At 43.3% G+C, this 27,698-nt stretch overlaps 1 protein-coding gene across 1 annotated transcript in view; it reads left to right on the forward strand.

Annotated features, from left to right (window-relative positions):
- Positions 1–27,698, forward strand: part of PHEX (phosphate regulating endopeptidase X-linked) — a 141,089-nt gene that overhangs the window by 7,534 nt on the left and 105,857 nt on the right. The gene's annotated exons all lie outside the window — the stretch shown is intronic.

Raw genomic sequence — 27,698 nt, forward strand, 5'->3', positions numbered from 1 at the left:
AAATTCCCTCAGAATAGACAAAGACTTAGGGAAATGCATTAGCCTGATTGTCCCAGAAAGTGAACAGAGAGCTGCCCACATGCTACAAATGTGACTTCTCTGTTACATGTGATTGTCACATGACCTCATATTTTCCTCGCCAACATATTCTTTTAGAGCAATATTGTGTAGTTACCTTCACTCAATGTTGTTCATGATCTTTTCTCTGCTTTCTGTGTTTATTTGATCACTGATATTTTAAGCCAAAGCTCATTTTACCTGAGGCGGTGGTGTAGCTGTGCCCACAGACTGTTTGAAGAACTCTGGTTTGCAATGTTCTGAGCATGTTTACTTAATTTGTTGACGTAGAATGGCAGATCAGATCTTAGTATTCTGCTTCATTTAAATTCCTTTGACAGCTGGTAAATAAGCCATCTAGGTGTGTGGCTCCCATTGAAATACCTGAACTGTCATCAGAAAAACAGAAAACTGTGTATGAGAATGTGCCTCTGAAGAAAAAAATATCCTGAAGTGGAGCTGTGTAGGGAGGTAGATATTTTTATCTGAACATGACCAGACTTCGTGCTGGACTCCATAGCTGTGCCACCTCAGCAGGAAGTTCTACAAGGAAGAAGGATGATGTTGATTGTTAGGTAGGAAAAAGTGTCAGATTTTTATAATCTTGACTGAAACTGTGAGTCATGTAATGGAAAGGAGACTGTTGTGCAAGATTTAATATTCTCTTTAAAGTGCCTTAACATAGTACAGTGAAAACGTGTTGCTGAAATAACAACCACCTGCTCTGAGCGCAGCAGGGTGGAGAGTGATCAGCACTTTTGTGTTGCACTAAAATAAACTCATTGGATTTATTGACTTCAGGGATTTTTTTGGTGCATCTTATGGGCCTTCTCCAACTAACTTTCTTCAGTAAGGTCAGCATACCGTGCACGTTCACTCTAGATACCATTAACTGTTTTTACAGCTGTGCTCAGTTACAAATGCTCCAATAATTGCTGTGTTAGATCTTTCTTGAGGATGTCTCTGAACCAGTAAAACTATTGCTGGAGTCTGGTTTAAGTTTTGCTTTCCTAATATTACTGCTGCCAAAAGTAGCTTCATGTCGTGCACCGACTGCAACCTTTCATAAGCCTGATTTAATTAGCATTGTAGCAAGGTTTATTCAGCCACTGTGGACCGTTACTATAAACTACAATATATGTCACCTCTCACTGGAGCTGGGCAAAATTGTTTGGTGTATTTGCCGAAAAATGCTATATTGCTCAACCCAAAACTTTTTGAAAGTTTGATCAAAAGTTTTCCAGGCCCAGATCGAGAGAAGAGACTGTGTGTGTTTGTTCCCCGTTGTCACTTTTAGACCAGTGGGCAGCACACTTGTCTGGAACATGGGGGACTCAGGTTAGAATGCCCATTCTGGAACAGACTTGAACTCTGATGTTCCCCCACCCAGGTGAGTGCCCTAACCACCAGGCTACAGGCTATTCTAGGGTAGGCTGGTCTCAATCTCTCCTGCTGAAGCTGCTCCACTTTGTATAAATGCTTAAATATTCATTGGAGCAAGGACTTGACTTCTGGTCTGGCCCCTGCTAAGGGAGTGCCCTAACCATTAGCCAATTGGCTATTCTGTTCTGCTCTCAGTCTTTCCTGTTGAAGCAGCTCCACTTTGTATAATTACAGTAGAATCTCAGAGTTACGAACACCTAGGGAATGGAGGTTGTTCGTAACTCTGAACAAAATGTTACGGTGGTTCTTTCAAAAGTTTACAGCTGAAGATTGACTTAATGCAACTTTGAAACTTTACTATGCAGAAGAAAAATGCTGCTTTTAACCATCTTAATTTAGATGAAACAAGCACAGAAGCAGTTTCCTTCCCTTGTCAAATCTTTTTTAAACTTTCCCTTTAGTTTTTTAATAGTTTATGCTTAACACAGCACTGTATTGTATTTGCCTATTTTTCGTCTCTGCTGCTGCCTGATTGTGTACTTCCAGTTCCAAACGAGGTGTGTGGTTGACTGGTCAGTTCGTAACTCTGGTGTTAGTAACTCTGAGGTTCTACAGTACGTAAAATTTACTGGGCCAGAGAGAGAGACAGAAAATGACTCTATAGCCTAGAGATGCAGGCACTCACCTGGGAGGGTAGGAGATGTGGATTCAAATTCCTCCTCTGAATCAATAATGCGGAGATAAGATGGTCATCCCAGGCAAGTGCCCTAAACACTACGCTAAGGGGTGTAATTCCTCCATTGCCACAGTTTCAGAACCAACTTTTTTTCCTGAAGTTTTGGTTTGCTGGCCAAACTGAAAAATAAATTAGTCACTCAGCCCCACCTCTCGCCCTTGTTTTGGGGGATCTTAGCCCTTTTAACAGATAACACTAGTGAAGGATACCATACTAAACCTCATACTGAAACATTTTTGGGAGGTGGGTTTAGTGAAGCAGGGATCAGCAAGATGGAAAGAAAAGGGAAGGGGAATGAGGGGGACAGGGCAGGGCAGAAGAGAATAAGAGGGGCAGGTGTGGAGTGAAGCTGAGGTAAAGAGATTTGGCAGGGAGGGGAAGGGTTGGAGCAAACAGCCAATCAGCACAGGGTAAAGCAGTGGTTCTCAACCTATTTACAGTTATGGGCTGCATCCAATACTACCTCTATGGCCCTGAGGATGTCACATGGGCTGTAGCTCTGTGCTGATTGGGCTGCAAACGGGCCGCAGGTTGAGAACCACTGGGTAGAGAAAGTCCAGTCAAAAGTGTAGGAAATTATCTGAGAGTGCACCCTGCTTCTGCTCCAACCGGTGGGAGACTCTGACGGGGTTCTCTCTGCAGTTCCCCCCAGGATGACATAGCGGTGTGGAGGGGAAGCATTGCCTAGGTCCTAGTGCCTCTATATTGTGTGTGTTGTTCTCCGCTGTACAGTTCCCAGCCCCCCTACTCAACTCCATTTTACAACCTCCCACCAGTGCAGCAGTCCCTGCTTTGGCTGCTTCTGCCCCTTTCAATGGGAGTTGATGAGTGCTCAGCACCTTTGGAAATCAGGCCATTTATTTATGGGCCTAAATATGGACTTAAAAACCTAACTTTCGGCACCCACATTGAAAAATTTGGCCTTGGTCTTCTAACTACTGTCAGTGGCGCCTTGCTTTCTATTGTAGTTGTCCCTGTTGAACATCTAGTTGTAGACTAGGAAAAAAATCTTTAAAGGACTATTTACTACTTAAGTTCCAGGTTATGAAATATTTACCACATGAAAGAAAACTATTAATCTTACTCTGATAACATAGTTTGGGCATGTTTTGTTGTAGCTGTGTCAGTCCCAGGATATTAGAGAGACAGGTGGGTGATAGAATATCTTTTATTGGGCCAACTTGATATTACCTCATCGACCTTGCCTCTCTCATAGTTGGGACAGAAAGTCATGTTTTTAGTATTTATATTCTTTGATGATATGATATAGATGGAAGGCAATTTTTTATGGAATGTTCTCACTTAAAATGAAATATTTTCTGGTCTATTTACTAATCTCTGAATACTTCTCCATTTTAAGAAGAAAATAAGTAATCGGAGGGAGGCTTAGGTAGTGGGTTTTGGAAAGCTTAGTGATTGGATTCTGGTTTTTCAAGGACCTAATCAAAACAGAGTGTGTCTTGGTTTTGGATTCATGGACAACTGGAAATAGAGGGAGATTCCCAAACCTTCGTAGACAGTAGTAGAAGGACTAGAATTGGACATATCAGAAGCCAGAGATGAGTCCACAGTTAGTTCTTTCAGGATGCTGATAAATAAGAGCCCAGAATGAGGTAAAGGACAAGGCAGATGTCAGCTTCAGGAGTGGCAGGAGTATTCAAGCAGCCTGTCTGTGAAAGATTCATGGCCTTGATGGTGCATAACAACGAAAGGAATGGCTGAGAGTGGCAATGAAATTAGGGGATACCCCATGAGCAGTCAATGCCACCCACCTGCATCAATGGGCAGGGTAACTTGAGGCACCAGTGTTGAAAGTGGGACAGTTTCAGTGGCAAGGGAAGGAGACCCTCGCCAATGGATAATAGGAAGCTTCCCCCTGGCCCGGGAGTCTCTGGCACCCATTGGCCAGCTGGGGTAGAGGGGTGCTGATTGGTTACCTTTCCCCAGATGCCAGGACTTAGCCCAGCGCAGGGGCCATGTGGACACTCATTTAGCTCCGTTCCAGAAGGCACTGGAACCAATTAAATATCTGGTTATAGGAGAGCATGGATGATGGGCGGATAGCACCCCTTTCTTGTGTTAAAGTTTAAGAAAAGTTCTGGCCTTCCGCTTATATCCATGCATATGTCTATCCTCATTTTGCTTCTGTGTCTACAGCAATTGGCATGTACTCAGTTTGCCCTCTTCTCCACTGGTTACATGCAGAGAAGGGACAAGAAATCTGTGTTTTTTGTTTAGCTGGGTAGGTTATGTTTTAGTTTTGCAAACGTAAAACCAACACTTTTTTTTTTTTTTGTATTTTGGTGTAGGGTTTGGGTTTGGGTTCGGGTTCACAGTCCACAGGAATATGAAATAGTAGATGCTTTTAATGTTTTGCCTTACTCACTTATAACAAATTCATACTAAAATAAATAATGTTATTTTCCCCTTTAAATATTTTTTCCATGCTCATAGGACTGAGAATTATTATTTTTTAAACAAACAGACCAAAACCCCTATGCAAACCCCATCCACAACATTTTAACAATATGTAATAGGTGAAATCCTAAACCTATTAAAGTCCATTATAAGACTTCCATAGACTTCAATAGGACCGAGATTTCACCCACTGTCTGGCAGCATACCGTAAACCAGCCTCCAACTTGCCAAAATTCAGATAGGTCATGAATTGAAAAATAGGGCTGTGTAATTTTGGTTTTGACCTAGATTCAGGTGCTACAAATCTAACATGAAACTTCCTGGTTGATATTTTTGGAATTATATGGAGTTTTGGTTTGTCTTTTGTGTATCCTCTAGTATTTAACCGTTGCTGGCTGACTGCATGATGAGAGACAAGGTTCGTGAGGTAATATCTTTTATTTGACCAACCTCTGTTGGTGAGAGAGACCAGCTTTCAAGCAACACAAAGCTCTGAAGTTTGTGTCTCACCAAAAGAAGTTGGTCCAATAAAAGATATTACCTCAGCCACCTTGTGTCTCTCATCTCTTGGGACCAACACAGCTACAACAATACTGCATAGGCTGTATGATGTCTAATATAAGACCACATTTGATTTGCAGTTATATTAGGTGCACTTCAAAAGTTTCCATCAGTTTGATGGAGGTTGTCAGTTCCAGTAGAGTTCCCAATCTTTAAGTATAGCAAATAGCTCTCATAGCAGTAGAATCTGTCAAAATGGAAGAAACATTTTAGGTGGGGCCCAAGTTGTTTAAAGAGAAGATCTTACACACTTATAAATAAAGTGGAGTTTGCACTCTCTCTCTCTGTAAATGGGTTTCGTTTACCATGACATTTCCTGCTGAGTTATTTCAGTTCCAACTAAATTTCCATGTTGATCATTGATGTTTGTTTAGCATTTCGGAGCACTGTATAATCTTAGTATTTAAATGCGGATGATACTTTGCAAATTATGCAAAACTGGAATCCTGGGGTGAGTAAATCAGGACTCATCACCTGCAGTGCAATTTAATCAGCACTATACTATTTCTTTTCCCCCACCTGAAGTCTGCAGAACAACAATGTGCAGCTGTTTATGTGGCCAGGCAGGAAGCAATAAATTACAAAATTGTGCAAACATTCCTAAATTGCAGCATTGCATAGGAGGCTATTTAGAATTATATGAATAGTATGTAAAGGTGTCTTTCAGGCCTTCACATTTAATTTATAACTGTGGAAACCATTCTGCAGATTTTATCCCATATTGATCCTGGCACCTATTTCAGTCTAATTTGTTGATCTAAGCTTTTTATCATTGCTATGTTCAGATGAAAATCCTTTTAAATAAAATGAGGCATTCCCACTAGGGCTAATGTAGAGAAACAGAAGCCTCTTTGGGAGATATTAAATATGGTAATTCAAAGAACAGGAGATGGACAACAAAGAAAACAACTTTGCAGTGTAGTCAGTCTTTCACAAGATCATTTGCAAGAATTGTCTGTAAAGACAACTTTTTCATTTACATGACTTCAGGAATGTAAAAATATCCCTTGAATGCTGAGATTTAGGGGCTTTAGGACAGTTGTGATCATGGATTCCTTTCTTTCTAGCAGATGCTAGAAGGCAGCCGTGAGTAATTGCTCTTCTGCTCTAAGGGATCTGCAATGCTGGTTTCAGTAGGGTTCCATTCTATCATCCCTCCCCTTTGACTGACATATGGGACCATTTGGATGGGTAGAGTTTGGGCTGTGGTATTGGTATACAATTGACACTCAGCTATAGACTTTAACCTCATCCAGCCACTGCTGCAGAAGATGAATGGCTACCCCAGAGTCTATGAACTTGGGGCATGGCTAAGAGCTAGCTAGCTTAACACATATTCATGATGAGACAGATGTGATATTAATAGGATAGGGAAAGCAACCAGAAAGAGTGGAGAAGTTTACCGCCAATAGCTCGCTGAAGTGTTGTTGGATAGCTTGCTGGTCCAAGATGTGCAGGTAGAAGCAGACACCAATTATGTTTTTTATCCCTTTTGTTTAGCCTTCCTTTTTTGTGGGGACCTTGCTGCAATGTCCCACGCCTCTGTCACCTCATGAATGGGTTACTGTGTTGTACTCTACAAGGGCTCTGCATGAAACTTTTCAGACATTGCAGGTACTGTTAACATGCATCTACCTGTCAATGAAGCTGTACTTCCCATAAGAAGCCCCTAACGACCTCCTGTGCTCTGTGATCTGTGCTGGCAGCCAATTGATTCTGGGTGAAGTTTAGGGTGTTGGTGTTGATTTATAGAACCCCTCAATAGCTATTCTAGGTAGAGCTGGTTGGAAAAATTCAGACAAAACACCTTCTTCTGAGAATTTTGCTGATTTGTCAGAATTGAAACATTTTGTGGAGATGGTTCAATTTCAGGCAGGGATCCAGTGGAATGTCAGAAGCCTGTCCAGTTTCCTACCAGCTAGCCTACCCTGTTGGGGACATCAGGGCTTCAAGGGTCCATGGCTTTGGGACAGCCCAGCTATGCAAACTGCCTGGAAGTCCTGGGGTCCCAAGCTCCAAGAGTCCATGGCTTCAGGCAGTCGAGCCATAAAGACTGCCTTGAGGCCATGGCTCCATTTTCGTTCATAGGCAATTTTGAAATTTGTCTGTTTTCATTCCAAAAGGGGAAGAAAATCAAATAGCTCTAATTCTAGAAAAAGCATCGGTCCCCTGATTTAAACAATAGGAAGATGTTCTTGGTTGAGGGAGGCTTGACTCCTGAATACATTTCCTTGGTTCACCAAAGATACAGTGACCTTTAGGGCACACTGCAAAACTCATCTCTTCTCTAATGGGTTCGCAAGATGCGGTAGGAAAGTCTCATTATGATAAAAAGGGAGATAGAAAGTTTATAGATTATAAACATTGGATCAAATTGTATGGATTTTAAAAAATGTTTTGCGTGTGTGTGTGCAGAGTTTTGAATAAATGTTCAATGTTTATGAATAAAAATAATTATTATTCATGTTAACACCTCAGGGTCTCAGTCTTACCTTACTAAACAAATCTCCAGGTGACTGCAATATACCACAGCCCTCTTAATTATATAGGACCTAAAAATTTTTACACAATATTTCACAAAAAGTGTGGCAAGGCACCTCTTTTGCCACATCAGCTTCAGCTTTTCTCACTTTGGCCAGAAGGGCTGGAGTAAATCAGTCCTATGCTGGAGGTTTTTAATTCTTAACTTTGGCCTATTTACAGTGGGCCTCATGGTAGGCCCAAGTAGTTCTTTTAATAAAAACAAACAAACCCCACAATACAAAAGAAATACATTTCCTTGCCCCTCACTGGACCATTGACTCATTATGCTGGTTTCTGGTTGTCAGCCCTTCCCCAAATAGAAGTAAACTCAGTGTTTCCCCTAAAGGGAGGCAAGTAGCTCCACCTAGGAAAAGCCTTTTCTCCCTGCTGCCTCTAGGGTTGCCAATTTTCTAATCTCACAAAACCGAACACCCTTGCCCCGCCCCTGCCCCATCTCCGGGGCGCTGTCCCTGCTCACTCTATCTCCCCTCCCTCTGTTGCTCACTCTCCTCCACCCTCACTCACTCACTCACACTCATTTTCACTGGGCTGGGGTGAGGGTTGGAGTGTGGGAAGGGGTGGGGATTCCAGGGGCCAGAAATGAGGGGTTCCCAGTGTGGGAGGGGGCTCTGAGCTGGGGCAGAGGGTTGGGGTGCGAAGGGGGTGAGGACTGTGTCTGGGGGTGCAGGCTCTGGGGTGGGGCCAGGGATGAGAGGTTTGGGGTTCAGGAGGGGGCTCTGGGCAGGGGGAAGGGGATGAGGGTTTTGGAGTGTGGGAGGGGGCTCTGGGTTGAGGTGGGGGTTAGGATGTGGGAAGGGGTACAGGCTCTGGGATGGGGGTGCAGGCTCTTGGGTGGGGCTAGAAATAAGGGGTTGAGGGTGTGGGGGGCAGGGTGTTGGGGTTCAGGGTGTGTTGTGTGAGGGCTCTGACTGGGGGTGTGGGCTCTGGGGTGGGGCTGGGGATTAGGAGTTTGGGATACAGGAGGGGTCTCCGGGCTGGGGCTGAGGGGTTTGGAGTGTGGGAGGGAGTTCTGAGCTGGGGGAGGGGATTGGGGCATGGGAGGGGATTTGGGGTGCAGGCTCCAGAAGGAAATTTGGGTGCAGGTGGAGGCTCATGGATGGGGTAGGGGGTTGGGGTGTGGGAGGGAGTTCAGGGTGTAGCCTCCAGGCAGTGCTTACCTCAGGTGGCTTCCGGGAAGCTGCCGGCATGTTCTGCCGGCTCCTAGGCAGAGGCATGGCCAGCTGGCTCTGTGCACTGCTTCCGCCCACAGGCGCTGCCCCCCTCCCCCAGCTCCCTTTGGCTATGTTTCTGGCCAGTGGGAGCTGTGGCGCTGAAGCACGGGACAGGGGTTGTGTGCAGAGTCCCCCTGGCCATCCCTCTGCATAGGAGCCAAGGGACATGTCCCCAACTCTGGGGAGCCGCATGGAGCCCTGCCAACTGGACTTTTAATGGCCCAATCAGTGGTACTGACTGGAGCCGCCAGGGTCCCTTTTCGACTGGGTGTTCAGGTCGAAAACCAGATACGTAGGTGTCTCTAACCTTGCTGCAGTTTGTTTCTCATCCATCCTCTCTCTCTTTCACCAGAGGGTTTTTTAAAAGGCCCTTAGTTGGACCCAGGTCTAATTAATCTGAGGTAACCTCTTCTCAGTTCATAGGAAAAAAGGCCTTTGCCATTCTAGGACTGATATATCTGCCTTCCAGGATTCTTTTATAGCTGTCAGGTCTGACTTTGTCAGAAAGGTAGGGCTGGAAGGCACCTCAAGAGATCCTCCAGCCCCCAGCACTGAAGTAGGACCAAGATTACTTAAATCATCCCTGACAGGTGTTTGTTAAACCTGTTTTGAAAAGCCTCCAATGACAGGGATCCACCACCTCCCTTGGAAGCCTATTCCAGTACTTAACTGCCCTTATAGTTAGAAAGTTTTTCCTAATATCTAACCTAAATCTGCCTTGTTTCAGATTAAGTGGATTATTTCCTGTCCTGCCTTCAGTGGACATGGAGAAAAATTGATCACCATCCCCTTTATAATAGTCCTCAACATATTTGAAGACTGTAATCAGGCCTCCCCTCAGGCTTCTTTCCTCAAGACTAAACATGGCCAGCTTTTTTAACCTTTCCTCATAAGTCAGGTTTTCGAAACATTTCATCATCTTTGTTGCTCTCCTCTGGACTCTCTCCAATTTGTGCATATCTTTCTAAGAGCAGCACCAAAGACACAGTACTTCAGCTGAGGATTCACCAGAACTGACTAGAGTGGGACAGATACCTTCCATGTCTTACAACACTCCTGTTAATACAGCCAAGAATTTTATTGGCCTTTTTACGATCACATTTTATAGTCACACTGTTGACTCATGTTCAATTTGTGATCCACTATTGACCCCTCCTTTTCAGCAGTACCACTGCCTAGCCATTTTGTATTTGTACATTTCATTTTTTCTTCCTGAGTATAGTACTTTGCACCTGACTTTATTGGGCTTCATCTTGTTGATTTCAGACCAGTTCTCCTACCTGTCAATATCATTTTGAATTCTAATCCTGCTAGCAACCCCTCCCAGGTTGGTGTCATCCACAAATCTTATAAACCTACTCTCAACTCTATTGTCCATGTTATTAAATAAATTAAAATAAATTGTGCCAGACCCAAGACAGATCTTTGTGGGACCCCACTAGATACATGCTCCCAGTTTAACAGGAAATCACTGATAACTATTCTCTGAGTATGATCTTATAATAGTTGTATACCCCCCTTACAATAATTTCATCTAGACCACATTTCCCTAGTTTGCTTATGATGATAATGTCATGTGGGGCTGTGTGGGTGAGGTAACATCTTTTATTGGAGCAACTTCTGTTGGTGAGAGAGACAAGCTTTTGAGCTCTGTATGGCTTGTTTGTCTCACCAACGGAAGTTGGTCACCCAACGTGTCTCTCTAGTATCCTGGGACCGACATGGCTACAACTACACTGCATACACTGCATGTCGAAGACTCTCTTGGGTGTGTTGCATTCAGTATAATCTGTTTTGTTTGCATTGTTATCATTAGTGTGGCATTCATTGCTATTGTTATTCCTACTTCTTGTCTCATATTCAGGATCACATTCAGAAGTGATATCACCAGCTTCTTCCCCCACATTCCGTATATCAGTGATTGAGTTTTTTGAGAATTCTTTCCAATACTATTAGGGGTGGGTAGAAGTTTCTATCTAACAGCATAATATGAAAAAAAGTTTTTTCAGAAGGTACTTGGTGAAGCTTTCGGTGTTTTTAATTGAGATTTTTACTTTACTGCCAGACAGTTCCCAAGTCCCAGTTATTAGTAAGAGTTCAGATATTTTCTCACTCTCTGAGCAGTTTGCTCATCCCCTCATCTCTGAGCAGTTTTCTCACTCTCTGAGCAGTTTGCTCATTTGGTGATGCCAAATGATGGAACAGAATTGAGAAGTGTGCTCCAGTAATCCAAACGCAGAACTTGAATTCAAGAACTCCTGAATTCTCTGGCTCCAATGTTTTCTTTTAATCTTAATACATGCTGGTGCTTCAGTTTTCCCAATTTGTAAAAATGTATAATACCTGCATTGTAGACCTATTGGAAGCATTTAATTAGCTAATGAGTACAAATTATTGGACTATAAAATATTTTATGTAAGTGTTTCATTTACAAAGAGTGATGCTAACCTTTTACACTGCTCTCCCCATGTGGCTGAATTACTTCCAGTCTAACTCCCCACATTCCCTTTTTTGCCAGAGTCCGGTCAATAACAGTTCCTCCAGGGAACATGGGCCTTCTGACTCCAATTCCACAGATAATGGTACAATAAATACAGAGGTATTTATAGCTCTGCATAAAATTTGAGATTCAAGCATTACTCAAAATGTGAGACTTTGCCAGAAAGGTAAAACAAGATATGAAAGTCTGCCAACTCAGTACAGTACAACTTATTTTTTGTTAAAGTAACAACCTGAACAGGAAGTAGAACAGCCAGGAAGTTTTGCAGGCTCTTGTGGCATCTAGAAAGAAAAGCTGTATGTGTAATGTGTGTTTGGGAAACCATGGGTGAAGAAAGGAGATCATTTTGGTTCTTGAATGAGGTTTAAGGCTCCACAGCAGCTGAGCCACAGGATTCCCGCAGAGCCTTTCTGGTCAGAAGAGCAGAACACCACCTTCTTGCTTTTGAGTCTTGTGAGAGATCACTACATTGATACTGAGAGCTGACTTTCTATCACCCTTTCATTCTATTTTTGAGGCAGTATTTATAGTAGTTTTGTACCAAGCTTATCTACTGAAGCTGTTGTGTATATCAAAATGATAGATTTGTATCCAAAGATGAAAAAATTCTAAAACTATCATTGTTTTCTTTGTGCCTTCAATTCTAGAAAAAGAAACATTTATTACCTTAAAACCATGATAATCTCTGTGTCATCTAATTTTCCATATTCCCTGATGAAAACCAGTTATTGAAAATGCATGGTAAAACTATGAATAACATGAAGTAAAGCATAATGTTGCTGCTAAACATTACACTGCCGTTCTATCGTAACAATTTTGCCTATTACTCTTCTGCCACTGTTGTAAATTAATGGTTCTACTCTCTTATGGCTACGTGTGTATAACCTCCTGTAGCATGCTGCCACGAAAGTATACCTCCAAAGCTTTTATGAAAATAATGTTAAAATTAGGTTTGTGAAAACAGACCCTCCTCTCTCCAAAAGTTTATCAACGAATGTTGTTTTAGTTTGTGCGTAGTTATGTTCATTCAGTTTTATCTGAACTCAAGTGAGGTGTCTATCTTTTCACACACAAGCTCAGATAGGTTTTTTTTATAAAAGTCTTATACATAGCCCTTACAAAACATTGAAAGTGTAGCAATAGACTTTCAAAGCACTGTCATTTGGGCTACATGCTGCATAGTATGGCCTTCAGGCACCACTGAACAGCATTAGGAAGTAATTATATTAGCACAGCTGTATAACTGGCATTTTCACGTAAACCTCCATGTTGCTGAAATTGATATTGGCTGGCAAAATGGCTTCTTAGGAAAAAAGCAAAACTAAAATGGTATTATTTGAATCAGATTTGTTCAAGTGCACTTTTTATGAAATTGTTTGTCTTGAAAGATTTGTTCAACTTATTTATTTCTTCTTGAGATACAGTATCACTGTTGACTGATTAATTACTAAATCATCATAGAATTCTGATGGAAATGCATATTAATTACATCCTCATTAATGCCACATTAATTAGCAATGATTTAAGAGCATTACCATAAATGCCAAAGGAATCATGATGGGCCAATTATTTTCAAGTGTCATTAGACTATTTGTGGTCAGAAATACACTACCCTCATGAGGGAGGCTGGTGGATATTTACTGTGTCAAAAACTGAAACACGTTTGTCGAGACGGTCTAATTGGTGTTGATGTTTATATCATTAGATGTACTTTAAAATAAATAGAGGAGGAAGCTGATTAAAACAGAGCAGGCCTGGATTAAGGCATAGGCCGTGATGGCCCACCCCTGGGGCCTGGAATCCTGGAGTCAGCTGACAAGAGCTCAGTTCCCCCTAGATTATATTTGTAGCCCTCATGGATACAAATAAAAGCTTCAAAAGGTGAAACAAAGTGAAGTGGTGCCTGCCTGAGCCTCTACAGAGCCTGAGTCAGTAGCTCCAAGAATAAGCAGCCCTGTTCATCAGAACTCTAAAACCTGCTGCCACCCAAGAAAGGGTAGGATACAACATGAGAGGGCTCTATGTGGGTTGTGTCCAGTGCCCTGGATTGCTTCTACTTGGCCTGGCAGGAAAGGAATATTTTCTTATTCCTAATTAAAAGAACACAAAGAACAAGAGTGTAGCTTTAAACCTCTGCCTGTGGTGGAGCCCTGGGAGAGCATACACAGCAGTAACAGCTTAGTATGATTTAGTAGGTTGCACTTCATTAGCATATGCCAGCTCCTCTCCACTGGCTAGCATGGGGTGTGATGGGATCATGTCCCCATCCTTTGCCTGCTTTACTAGGATTCCTTCCACTATTGTTGGTGCGCAAGAGCTGAGGTTGTACCTGGCCCATGTAGAAAATCACAATGGGGAAAATGGCTTCTTCGCTCTTTTTCGCTTGAATTGGGGCACCTTTCAGCAAGCAGGTCTTACCACACTCTGGCGCTAGAGTAAATCTAGAAATGAGTGAGAGTGCACATGGGTCTCGAACCTAGGTTCCCACACAGTTCTCTCACTTCAGCTGCCACTGGGTAACTCACCCAGAACTATTGGAAGTGAGAGGCTAGCAGAACTCTGACTTCTCCAAGAGGCACTCCCCACGAGGATCCTGACTAAGGACAATAACCAGCCACGCTGATTGGCTGGACCATACAATTTAAGCCAGAAGGAGGCACAGGAAGTTGTCTGAGCAATGGGGAGACTTCCTGACAGCTGCACTGGACCTGACTCTTGCTTGATCCCTGGGTTGGACTCCGGTTCCGACCTCTAGGTCAGACTGCCCATGTCCCAGTCCTGACAGCTTGCTTGGACCACTAACCCCTTGACAGAGCATAACGTTCCAGACATGGATCCAGCAGAGCCCATCCCACCCCAAGGAACAATGACATCTTATGAGCAGGTAGCCCACAGACAGCCAAGTGATGCCAGGCACAGGCTATGCAGCTGGCTGCTGAAAACCAAGGTTGCAAGACCAACTGCTCCAGCTTCTTGCTGAGAGCACTGTGCTTTGGACCTGAGTCAGCACCCATCATTCCCTCTCTGGAGCGCTTTGACAGGGATGGCCAAAGATTTTGAAGTTTCATGAATCAGTGCTGCCTCCAATTCCTGCTTCACCCACAGATGTACTCCTCCAATGCAGCCAGAGTAGGCCTCCTAGTCAGCTTCCTGACTGGAGAAGCATTGGGTTGGGCCTGACCTTTACTTGAGATTGTCTAACTGGGGCACCTTCCAGCAAGTGATATCAACCATTTTTGGTGATCCCAATTGCACCTGCACCATAGAAGCCGCCCGGCATAAGCTCTGACAGTGGCAAGATACAGCTCCCTCCTCTGTAGTGCATTTCTGCTGGCTCATGTCAGCCTGAGATGAGGTGGCCCAACTACAATGGTTCTGGGTGTGGCCTGTGAGAAGCAATCAAGGATGAGCTGGCCCTGATTGAGAACCTAGCAGACCCAGATGCTTTTATTGATTTCACCGTCTAGATGGACAATCAATTGTGGGAATGGAGAAAAGGGGAGTGCCTTGACAAAGTGTACCCACAAGTCTGAACCATGGTCCTGACTGGAATGCGTGCCAGCTCCCGGTTAGGAATACCACACCTACAAGTTCTAGCTGAGTAAGGTGTACCTGGACATACCCAATAAATTCTTCCACAGTGGCCACTCATTGATGTGAATGTAGCCTGAACCCTCCAGATTCTCCTACAACTGAAATCCATCCCAGACCTAGTAGAGACAATTGATGGATCCCTCTTGTCCTTTGGGCGAGTGGCCATGGAAACTGTGCCCTTGGAGGCTACCATCAAAGGACATCCCGAGGTACTGAAATTCAATGTCATCTGTTCCCCGCACTTTCCTCTGATTCTGGTTATCTCCTGGTCAGTCTGCCATAAGAACGGGAACAGGTCAGCTTCCCCTCAGAGTTGTGCCATCAGCCCTGCCAGCCCACAGCGGGTGGTAAGTGTGCAATAGTTTTCTAAGGACAACAAGCGGAGCACTTGGCCTGGCTGGTTCAGCCACAGATCTTGAACACCAATTCCTCCCAGTAAAATGATTATGCAGATATATTTGAACCCCCTCCTCCATCACAGACTCCCTACCACCACCGCGGGAGTATGACTGCCCCATAGAATAGTAACCAGGGGTGAAGAAAGATTCTGTTTGGGTGCATTTATGCCATGTCCAAGCCTGAGCTATCTGCCCCACAGCCTTACCTTCAAGAAAACCTGTCCAAAGGGTTTATTTGCAAATCCACCTGTCCCCTGGGGTGCCAGTACTTTTCATGAAGAGGAAGAATGGAAGCCTCCAATTGGGTGTGTGGTTACCAGGCTCTGAACCAACTCATAATCAGGAATTGCTATCCACCATCACTCATGCAAGTGGTTATTAGACCATGTGGAGGCTGTCTGGGTATACACCAGGGGTGGCCAAACTTACTGATTCTCCAAGCCACATACAACAATCTTCAGAAGTTCGGGAGCTGGGGAAAGCCTGCCAGGGCTCGGGGTTTCAGACCCGTGGCAGGTACCTGCCGGAGTTCGGGGATTCAGCCCTGCTCCAGCTGAAGCCCTGAGATCCCCATCCCTGCTGCGCAGATGCCCCTACCCCACCACCCCGCTGAAAGGCAGATATCTCAAGCTCCCTTCCCCCAAGTCCGGTAGATTGAGAATGGGGGACTCATGGGGGGAGCCGCGAGCTGTACTTTAATTGTAAAAGAGCTGCATGCAGCTCACAAGCCACAGTTTGGCCACCCCGGTATATACCATGCTGGACCGCCAAGGGGCATACAACCTGTTATGTACTATAGTGAGGGATGAGTGGAAAACTGCTTCTTGAACCAGGTATGGTCACTTTGAATATCTTGTAATGACAGTTGATTTGACAACACACCCACCATATTCCAGCATGCCGTCGATGATGTGTTTTCGGACGTGCTGGACCAGAATGTGGTGGTATTTCTGGATGACAAATTGATTTTCTCTGACATAGAGCAACACACCATGCATATCTGTACAACTGTCAAAAGGCTACGCCAGCATGGCCTCTTCACTAAGCTGGAAAGGTCTGTAGTTCACCAGTCCTCCATAGACTTTCTGAGGTTTCTCCAGTTCCCAGAGGGTGTCAAGATGCACCCATGCACAGTGAAGGCAGTCCTGGTTTGGGTGACACCTTGGAATGTTTGAGACCTGCAGCATTTCCAGGGATTTGCTAACTTCTATCATAGGTTCTTGCTGAGGTTCCCAGAATGAGTCACCCTCCTCACCTCCCTGCTCCACAAAAGCATCCCATTCCACCAGGTCTCTGAGGCTCAACAGTCCTTTCAATGCTAAAACTCACATTCACTTCTGCCCCTTTATTGGTCCTCCTGAATCCCACAGAAGCCTTCACCATGTAATGGAGGAGCTGAGAGCATGTGCTAGAGAAGGTATAGAAAGAAGCAAAGATAGTGGCAGATTGACAACAGAATGGGACAATAATAACCTGAGTCTGTGTTAAGGGTTTGATGAAAAATAAATTGCTGAAGAGGAAACGTGTGTAGCTTTTGTTTATAAATGTAATTATTGGTCTATCTGTATTTTAACCAAATTTGAGACAAACATTGACTCCTTGGATCCTGAAGAGTTAGCGGTTAAGATATTCTTGTAGAGCTATGTGAACTATTCAGAAAAAAGTTGAAATTTGAATTTTAAAATTTTCTACTTTTCATTTTGAATTCATAAAATAATCATCCAGTTTCAGACAATAACCAGCAACATTAGGTGTTATTTTTATCTGGGTAATACAGTAGACTATAGCTTGTTTTTTGATTATTTTTTTTAATTAAAGACCTCAACATTGTGACTTAAAAATGCAAAACTTTGTTTGGACAAAGATAATTTTTGCATATGAAATCACATTTCTGCACATTTTTTCTGCTCACTTGGTCATTTCCTGAACTTTTAACAAAGATCAAAGTATCAGCTTCATGTGTTAACTGAAAGCAAAGTGAAAATAGCGCTTGCAAAATTTGTTTTAAACAACTTGTAAGGGCCACTACTCCAATTGTTTCTCTACCAGAGCGGCTAATATTAGCAATATTATAACCACCACAAACATAGAATGAAAGACGCACTCCATCCTATACTGGTATTTTCACCTTCTCAAAACATTCCTTTTTTTTAAGAAGAAAATTTCTTATGCTTAATCTCAATACAGAGCTGATTTTTTTAAAAGGTTTAACTAAATTGCATGAACCATTTTTGAGTTATAAGGGATTTCAAATTTACTTTTTTGGAATTTTAGAAGCAAGCTTGTATTAAAAGAACAATCTTTTGCAGATTACCTTTAAAAAGGAGTGTGGTGTGAGTGGGAGGTATAGACTGAGCAAGTTAGACATCTGAACTAGAGCCCAGCAGGTGAATAAAGGTGAGTGACTAACAGAGATGGTGGCTTGTGATGGGGGGAAAAAAAGTAAGTGTAGTTCTCATCTCAATGAGATTCCAGGAAAGTAATATTTTACTAAATACCAACTTTTAACAGGAAAAATGGGTAGGCTAGAATGTTTGACATTGGAGGAGGTCTCAACGTGATTGGCTTTTCTAAAACACAGTGGAATGAAACAATGTAATCAAATACTATAATAACTATACTGTGGAAGCTAGGTTGGGTTTTATTGGTATTGGAACAGTGCTGTACATAGGATTCCATAGACTCTACTGAACTAACTTCTGGTCAGGAAGAGGACCATGACTGGTAGAAACTTTATGGAATACCAGGCTACAAGAATACAAGTATAAGACCTAAACCTTGCACGAGAGTTTAAGGAAGCAAAAAAATATACTAAAAGGGTGATAGTGGGTAATTTCAGTTATCCAGACTTGAATGTCATAGTGAGATGTGGTTTGAATAAAATGTTTCACAATATCAACATAAAAATATATTTTTTAAAATAATAATATACCACGAACATTGTGTTCTCAGAACAGCTCATTCTGAGGCATCACAGGACTGGTTACTCCTGTTCCCAATTAATACACAAAAATTCAAAACTTGTCGGGGGTGGAGTAAGGAAATCGATTTTAAGAGCCCTTTAAGTAGAAAAAAAGGGCTTCATCGTGTGGACAGGTGCAGGGTTAAATCAATTTAATGCTGCTAAATTCGACCTCAACTCCTAGTGTAGACCAGGGCTTATTGGTTAAATCTTATTCAGAACTGCCCAGATTTACCTGGATTTCTATATTAGGGGAGCTGTGGTATGCAGCCTACTGAACTCAATTAATGCACATACAATTCAGGAGAAGAGACCACTGGTCAAGTTGGAGGAACAACATTGTGCCTAATTTTAGATGTTTGTGGCTGGTATTTTTATTTTGAGATAGAACATTATATACTTAGTGTTTCTTCTTTCGTAAAACTCCCAGATGTCAGCCCTCTCTCTCTTATATCCAAGCTGTGGGAACTTCCTGAAAAATGGGAGTAGAAATCAGATATTCTAAATGAATGTCAGCTGACCCCAAACCATTCTGAAATAATACTTCTTGGAATGTGTTCATGTAAATCTGCAGCACTATAATTAAGGCTGTGTTTGTCAAGACATGACTTCCGTAACAAAAGCTATGGCTTTCGTTTATTGTTTTTTATCATGGTGTCTGTTACCCTGGCCAGCCCACTGCTGGAAGAATCTTCCACAAATGTTGACAAGTTTGGCTCTCTATATGTTCAACGTAGAGAGTTTGAGAAAATCATGGCATGTGATCATACTATTAAAGCCCATAGTCACATGCACATTGTGGCGGAGCTAACCTTGCACCTGTAAACTTGTAGGGGTTCAGGCTGCATCTTTAGAGTAGACATTTCCAGCTCTGGCACTGTCTTGCTGTGGGACTTAGTGCGAGCCATTTAAGGTCTGATTCTGCAAGATATTGAGCATCTCCCATAACATGCTGGGCAATTTCGACTCCTGCTGACTTCAGTGGGAGCCAAAGGCATTCAATACCTTCAAGATCAAGCCCTTACTTTCTCTGGGTCAAACGCTGCTTGCCTTTACTCTCACAAAGGACCACTGAAATCAATACGACTACTCACATGAGTAAGATAAGCAGAAATTGGGCTTCTCTGGCTCATTTTCCTTATCTATAAATGTTGATAAAGTTGTACCTATTTCATGCTTAATGTCTATAAAGTGCTTTGAGATCCTTCTCATAGGTTTATAGAGTTTAAGGCCAGAAATGACCATTAGACCATCTAGTCTGACCTCCTGCATTGAGCCCAATAACCTGTGTTTGGCTAAAACGTATCTTCCATAAAGGCATCCAGTGTTGATCTGAAGACATCAAAAGCTAAAGAATCTATCAATCTATCACCCTTGGTTTGTTCTAGTGGTTAATCACCCTCACTGTGGAAATATTTTGCCTCATTTCTAATCTGAATTTGTCTGGCTTCTAGCTATTGGTTCTTGTTATGCCTTTCTCCGCTACTTTAAAGAGCCCTTTCATAACCAGCATTTTCTCCCAGTGCAGGTACACTGACACACTGTAATCAAGTCACCTCTCAATCTTCTTTTTGAGAACTGAAACTTATTGAGCTCTTTAAGTCTCTCATTCTAAGGCCTTTTTCTCCAGCCCTTAACTCATGTTTGTGGCTCTTTTCTGCACCCTCTCCCACTTTGCAATTTCCTTTTCAAAGTGTGGACACCAGAACTGGATGCAGAATTCAAGTACCAGTAGAGGCAACGTGGTGGGGGGGCAGGGTACGTGGGGTCATGTGCACCAATGCCCCGAGATTTGCTGCTTGGCTTATACTGAGCATGCTCATTAACACTGCTGAAGCCAGCTGCCCTCACCCTGCCCCTCCACTATTGTCAGGCACAGATCGCCTGAGTATCAGCTTCACCAATACTGTATACAGCGTTAAAATTGCCTCCCTATTCCTCCTCACTACTTCCCTTTTCATACGCCCAAGAATCACATTGGCTCTCTTGTGCCACTGCATTGCATTGGGAGACATGTTTTTTTGGAGTCACTGCTTTCTAGGATACGGCATGGTTCTATTAGGTTTTTCTACTGCACCCATCATTATGGTATCTGAATGCCTTCCAACCGGCATGCTCACAGATGAGAGCATTCCTTGGTGAATGGTGAAAAGCATTGTAATACATTTCAACTCATTGTCAAATCTATCTTTCCAAATATATAAATTTGCTATTTCTTCTTACTGCAAATGTTTGTAAACGCAGAGGTGGGGGGATGAATACAAAACAAAAATGTAATTGTCTTTCTTGGGATAATAATCTCTCCCCAGTTGTAACCAGGAAGGTCTTCAGAACTGTGAAAAATACATTCTTCTCGTATTGTTTTTTCTAGTGCATCAAATATACCTAGTTAATCACATGCTTGGTTGATATGTGTTTCTGAGAGATATATTGTATGTGCTAAATAATCAAAAATAGCATAGAATGTATACAGTCTATAGATGGACCATGACTTTGGTAATTTGAATCTATATTTTTATTTTGAGTAAAAATGAAATGCAAACTGATCCATCTTTTCCCAAATCTTGCTCCCAGATTCTTTTTCATGCAGTCCAAATTGGGGGGGGGGGGGAGATTTTTCATTGCAGTAAATAAAACAAGGAGTCTGAAAACCAAATCACATGTGTCAGACTGTAGGCTGGAAAATCAACAAGAGCTAGAAATAGCAAGTAAGATTAAAGGTACCAATTTAACCACAAGACTATTCTTAGGCAGCTTTAGAATATTTTTTTTTTAAAAAAAGCAAAGCTTAGTTTGTAAAGTGAATTATACTTACTTTTAACAGTAGATGATTGCTATTTACTGTATGGGTAGTAAACCTCAGAAAGTTTGCCTTTTTAGTCTATCATATCCTAAAAGAGCGCATTCTGAATGGGTTTAGTAAGAATACCTTTTCCCAAGGGAAAGACACTGCAGCTACTGATTCTGTTTGCCCATCTAATAAGATTTTGTACTGTGCCCATCACACTGAAATCTGAGCACCTAGAATTCATAGGGTTGAGCACTGTTCCTAATTGTATATTACTTTATATTACAGTTATCTCCTCAGTGCTTTTGGCACGATCTAGTAAGAGCTATATAAAGTGATTTGATCTGATTCTTAACACCGAGGCAGCTAAAAATAGACATTTGCAACCGGAGTCTTTCAGCCTTTAACTCTCTTGACAAAAGGAAATGACCCCAAACCAGTTAAACAATTTGGAAAGATCAGAAGGTTTAAGAGACCATGAACACCTTGAACATACTTCAGAGCACACAGATGTCACTCACTAAATGAGGCAAGTTACAGCATTCCAGAGCTTTGGAGCACAGTTATCAAAAGATATGGGCACTTGCCCTATTTATATCCATCTTCACATATAAAATACATCCTGTGCCCAAGCCACCTGGCACAATACTGAAGCGTAGAACCCAGATGATGAGAATGATAGTGAATGTCAAATCCAGTGAAGTCCCTTGGAGAAGAATTTTGAAGTTAATTTGGAATTTTGAAGGAAATTAAAGCAGTGACTAAAGAGAAAGCATAATCTAGTTATAATGGACACTGGAACTAGTACTTTATCCACAGAGAGGTTATGAATCAAGTTAGATTTCCTTCATTCTAATCTACCTCACTACCTATCTAGAGTCCTATTCTATGCACATGACCATGGTGTCTAAGTCATGGTGTCTAAGACAAAGTGTACTAATGGATTCTGGAATCTGAAGAACCATGAACTATTCTTACTGATTTTTTAATTGAGCCTTACAGACATAGAAGACACAGTCTCTGTCCCGAAGAGTTTACATCAAAATGGCCTCAGAGGTGCTGACCTCTTGAAACAACTAGAGGTGTCAGCGGGAGTTGTGGGTCCTTAATACCTTTCAGGCGTAGGCCCTTAGTTATTTGGCACCTTTTCGTGCTGTAATTTAGGAACATCTATCCTTTTACTTCAGTTAGGGAGCTGAGGTAGAATCCAAACACTCTTGAAGTTGATGGTAGTCTTGCCATTGCCTTCAATGAGGCCTGGTTTTCAGTGTTGATATCTATCACTGTTGATATCTACTGTGCATCTCCTCTTTGCATATACATTGGGTCCCTTCCATCTTGGAAAGTGGAGGATGAAAAACGTTCCTTTGCTGTAGAGCATAACGGAATGTTTACACAAGTGGCTTGCTTCAGGACTCTGGGACTGAAAGATATCATGAAAGAACCTGCTGTCTCTGGCACATGGTTCTGGTACTGTATGGTCAGGAGATGGACACTGTGCCTTGTGCTTTAGAGATTCTCGGGTAGAGAAACCCTGTGCTCTTGGTGGCCGATTGTCACCAGCTATGTTTGAGAGTTACACTGATCACATGTTTCAGAGATGTACAGATTACAGAGATGTTCTAAGCTAATGACAAAGAGATCATTAGAGACACTGATCGGGAGTCATCTTCAACTCCTCCCTCTCTCTTGTCCTGTTCAAATGTTGCTGCTTCTTCATTAATTTCTCCAAATTTCTAATATCCACACTTTTCTTTCTCTTCAAGCAGCCCAAACTCACCATCTCCTATACTGAACACTCTAACTTCCTCCTTGCCAGCCTCCCCAATATCCATATCATCTCCTCTCTAGTCAGTACACTATGCAGTTGCCAAGATTATCTTCCTTGCCCATCATTTTGACCACATGACTGCCTCCCTTCTTAAATGGTTATTTATTGTGTTCACCTTCAGGAATCTTCTTAATTCTGCACCTCCCTACTTAGCCACCCTTTTGTCATATCATGCTGCCACCCTGTCTCTGCCACTCTACCAAGGATGCCAACTCTTTTGCTGTTTGTCACATAAACATCCCTGTGCTTTTTCCTGTTTTGCCCCTCATGCATCAGAGTCTTCCAGAATTCATCCTGAAGGCCACTAGGCCCTCCTCCTTCAAATCCTTCCTTTTGTCCTAGCTACATCATGTTTCCTATAAAAAAAACCAGCCAATTATTTTGTCTTGGTTTAGTGGCATTTGGCATCATTGTCAACATATAATAAGAAAAAAATTGCAAATGCATAAGTGCTATATAGCATCAGTTGGATTTTGAGAAATGGTCAGTGTTGGTCAAAATCTGTTTCCCTTGACACCAATGGGGCTTTACTATTTACTTCAGTGGGACCAGAATTAAACCAATGCTGAGTGCTCTTGAAAACTCCCATCCCAGATGTACTCTTCACCCTTGCAAGTCACTTCTCTTCTTAGATGACACACTCCTTGGAGTGAGGACCAGGAGTGGCGGAAGTGCCCTAAAAGTGGGGGTGCCACAGGCACCTGAACAGTGACCTGACCCCATGAGGTCCAGCCCCACCTCTTCCCCCCAACCCTCCACCCCAGCACCATCCCTTCCCTGAGGCCCTGGGTCCACACAGCCTTTTCCTCCTAAGACCCTGCCCCACTCGCTTCTCTCCACCCCCTTCTCTTGTCACTCATCCTTACAGCCAGTAAAGAAAGGGGGGGCATAGCCCTCCTGGCCCTCCGTACCGGTGCCCCTGGCAAGGACTGTCTATTGCTATGTATTTGTACACTGCCTAACACAATGGAGCTTTGATCCTGTTAATCACAATATTAAAATCAGCCATGGTTCGAGTTTTAACCTGTATCTGTGATCGAGCATGGTGTGCTCAATTTTTGTACTTCTTCGTGAACTTTTCATCAAAGCTGGGTACAAATTGTTCAGCTCTAACTAGTTATCTCATTTTGAGGGTGTTACTCAAGTTTAATTCTTTGCTGGGGAAGGTCACATGGTATTTCTTCTGCATTTAGGTGTTCTGCGTGTACCATATGTGATCACAACTGGCATTTCACTTAGTTGTTCAGCTGCAGGATGTGTGAGTAAGATAAAGAACTTTTTAAAATTTTTTTCCTTTGTTTGTTTGGCTCTGCCAGGCAGAGGTCTGGACTAGCATGCTGTTATTGTTAATTTAATCGGTTAGTGGAACCCAACAATGTTGTTATTTAGCCATATTATCTGATGCCTAATTCTTCACAAATTTTCTAAGGGGAAATTTTCCTGACTCCAATCGCTGACTCAAATATTGCTGACTGCTGCTAATACCCAAATTTTGTAAACTCGTTTCAAGACAAACTTGGAAGGGTCTGTTCAGCTTGAAAGTTCCCTGATAAAAAAGTTAGATGTGAAGGCAGGAGGGGAAGTGGTTGATAATGGTTCTCTCTGCCAATAAGAAGAACACTGGTTTTATTAGGGTTAAGTATTAATTAGTTTGGGGACACACAAAGCCTTAGATACTGCATTAATATTGATGCAGTATGGCAATATGAAGGCAGTGTCTGTGGAGAGAGCCAAATATACCTGGGTCTCAGTAAGCATAAGGGATGTCAAACTCATTTTGTGTGGAACCTTTCATTGATGTCTGAAGCACCGTGTCAGACACTGAGGCCTTGTCTACACTATGAAATTAGGTCGAATTTCTAGAAGTGCGTTTTGTAGAAAGCATTTTCATACAGTCAATTGTGTGTGTCCCCACACAAATGCTCTAAGTGCATGTAGTCGGCGGAGTGTGTCCACAGTACCGAGGTGACCATTGACTTCGGAGCATTGCACTGTGGGTAGCTATGCCACAGTTCCCGCAGTCTCCGCCACCCATTTGAGTTCTGGGTAGAAATCCCAATGCCCGAAACATTGTCGTGGGTGGTTCTACGTACATATCGTCAGGTCCCCCTTCCCTTCTTCCCTCCCTCCGTGAAAGCAAGGGCAGACAATCGTTTTGCGCCTTTTTTCCTGGGTTACCTGTGCAGACGCCATACCACGGCAAGCATGGAGCCCACTCAGCTAACCGTAATCGTATGCTTCCTGGGTGCTGGCAGATGCGGTACTGCATTGCTACACAGCAGCAGTTTATTGCCTTTTGGCAGCAGACAGTGCAGTATGACCGGTAGCCGTCGTCGACGTAGTCCAGGGCGCTCTTTTAACCGACCTCATGAGGTCAGGGGCACCTGGGCAAACATGGGAGTGACTCAGCCAGGTCATTTCCCTTTTAAGTTTTGTCTCATGATGATTCAGTCCGACTGGCAGTCCTACTGCACCGTCTTTTAATGAGCAGCCAGGAGATGACGATAGCCAGCAGTCATACTGCACTGTCTTCTGCCGAGCACCCAGGAGATGACGATGGCTAGTGGTTGTACTGCACCATCTGCAGCCAGCAAGATGTATAAAGATAGATGAAGTGGATCAAAACAAGAAATAGACAAGATTTGTTTTGTATTCATTTTCTCCTCCCTCCCTCCATGAAATCAACGGCCTGCTAAACCCAGTTTTGAGTTCTATCCTTGAGGTTTTGAGTTCTATCCTTGAGGGGGCCATTCTGTTTCTCGCAAAGCCACCCTCTTTGTTGATTTTAATTCCCTGTAAGCCAACCCTGTAAGCCATGTTGTCAATCACCCCTCCCTCCATCAGAGCAATGGCAAACAGTCGTTTCGCACCCTTTTCCCTGGATTGCCTGAGCAGGACCAGACGCCATAGCACATCAAGAATGGAGCCCGTTCAGCTCACCACAGCAGTTATGACCATTGTAAACATCTCGTGCATTATCATGCAGTTTATGCAGAACCAGCACCTGAAAAACCAGGCGAGGAGGCGACAGAAGTGCGGTGATGAGGACATGAACACACTTTTCTCTAAAACCATGTTCCCTCACAATTTGGAGATCATGGTGTTAATGGGGCAGGCTCATGCCATGAAACGCCGATTCTGGGCCCGGGAAACAAGCACAGAGTGGTGGGACCACATAGTGTTGCAGGTCTGGGATGATTCCCAGTGGCTCCAAAACTTTCGCATGCATAAGGGCACTTTTATGGAACTTTGTGACTTGCTTTCCCTTGCCCTGAAGCGCAAGAAAACCAAGATGAGAGCAGCCCTCACAGTTCACAAGCGAGTGGCAATACCCCTGTGGAAGCTTGTAACGTCAGACTGCTACCGGTCAGTTGGTAATCAATTTGGAGTGGGCAAATCTACTGTGGGGGCTGCTGTGATGCAAGTAGCCAATGCAATCATTGAACTGCTTCTACCAAAGGTAGTGACTCTGGGAAATGTGCAGGTCATACTAGATGGCTTTGCTGCAAAGGGATTCCCTAACTATGGTGGGGCATATCCCTATCTTGGGACTGGACCACCAGGGCAGCTAGTACATAAACCACAAGCGGTACTTTTCAATGGTGCTGCAAGCACTGGTGGATCACAAGAGACGTTTCACCAACTTCAAGATGGGATGGCCAGGAAAGGTTCATGACGCTCGTGTCTTCAGGAACTCTGGTCTGTTTAGACGGCTGCAGGAAGGGATTTACTTCCCAGACCAGAAAATAACTGTTGGGGATGTTGAAATGCCTATATGTATCCTTGGGGACCCAGCCTACCCCTTAATGCCCTGGCTCGTGAAGCCGTACACAGGCACCCTGGACAGTAGTAAGGAGCTGTTCAACTATAGGCTGAGCAAGTGCAGAATGGTGGTAGAATGTGCATTTGGACATTTAAAGGGTTGCTGGCTCAGTTTACTGACTCGGTTAGACCTCAGCAAAACCAGTATTCTCATTGTTATTGCTGCTTCCTGTGTGCTCCACAATCTCTGTGAGAGTAAGGGGGAGACGTTTATGGTGGGGTGGGATGTTGATGCAAATCACCTGGACATGGAATACACACAGCCAGACACTAGGGCGGTTAGAAGAGCACAACAGGAAGTGCTGCGCATCAGAGAAACTTTGAAAACCAGTTTCATGACTGGCCAGGGTACTGTGTGACACTTCTGTTTGTTTCTCCTTGATGAAAACCCACCCCTTTGGTTGCCTCTAAATTCCCTGTAAGCCACCCGCTTTCCCACCTTTGATCACAGCTTGCTTGCAAAGGAAATAAAGTCACTATCATTTAAAAATATGTATTCTTTATTAAAATTGATTATAAAAATAGGGAGATAACTCACAAGGTAGCCTGGGTGGGGTGTGGGAGGAGAGTAGGAGGGAAGGAAAAGGCCACTTTAAAACTTGTTGAATGACAGCCTTCTGTTGCTTGGGCTGTCCACTGGGGTGGAGTGGTTTGGTGCCCGGAGCTCCACCCCGGTGTTCTTGGGTGTCTGGGTGAGGAGGCTATGGAACTTGGGGAGGAGGGAGGGTGGTTAAGCAGGGGCTGCAGCGGCAGTCTGTGATCCTGCTGCCATTCACGAACCTCCAGCAGACACCGGAGCATGTCCGTTTGATCCCGCAGTAGCCCCAGCGTTGCCTCATGCCTCCTGTGATCTTCCTGCTGCCACCTCTCCTCACGTTCATCAGCCACTGTCC

Source organism: Lepidochelys kempii, chromosome 1 (genome assembly GCF_965140265.1).
Source record: "Lepidochelys kempii isolate rLepKem1 chromosome 1, rLepKem1.hap2, whole genome shotgun sequence".
NCBI lineage: Eukaryota > Metazoa > Chordata > Testudines > Cheloniidae > Lepidochelys > Lepidochelys kempii.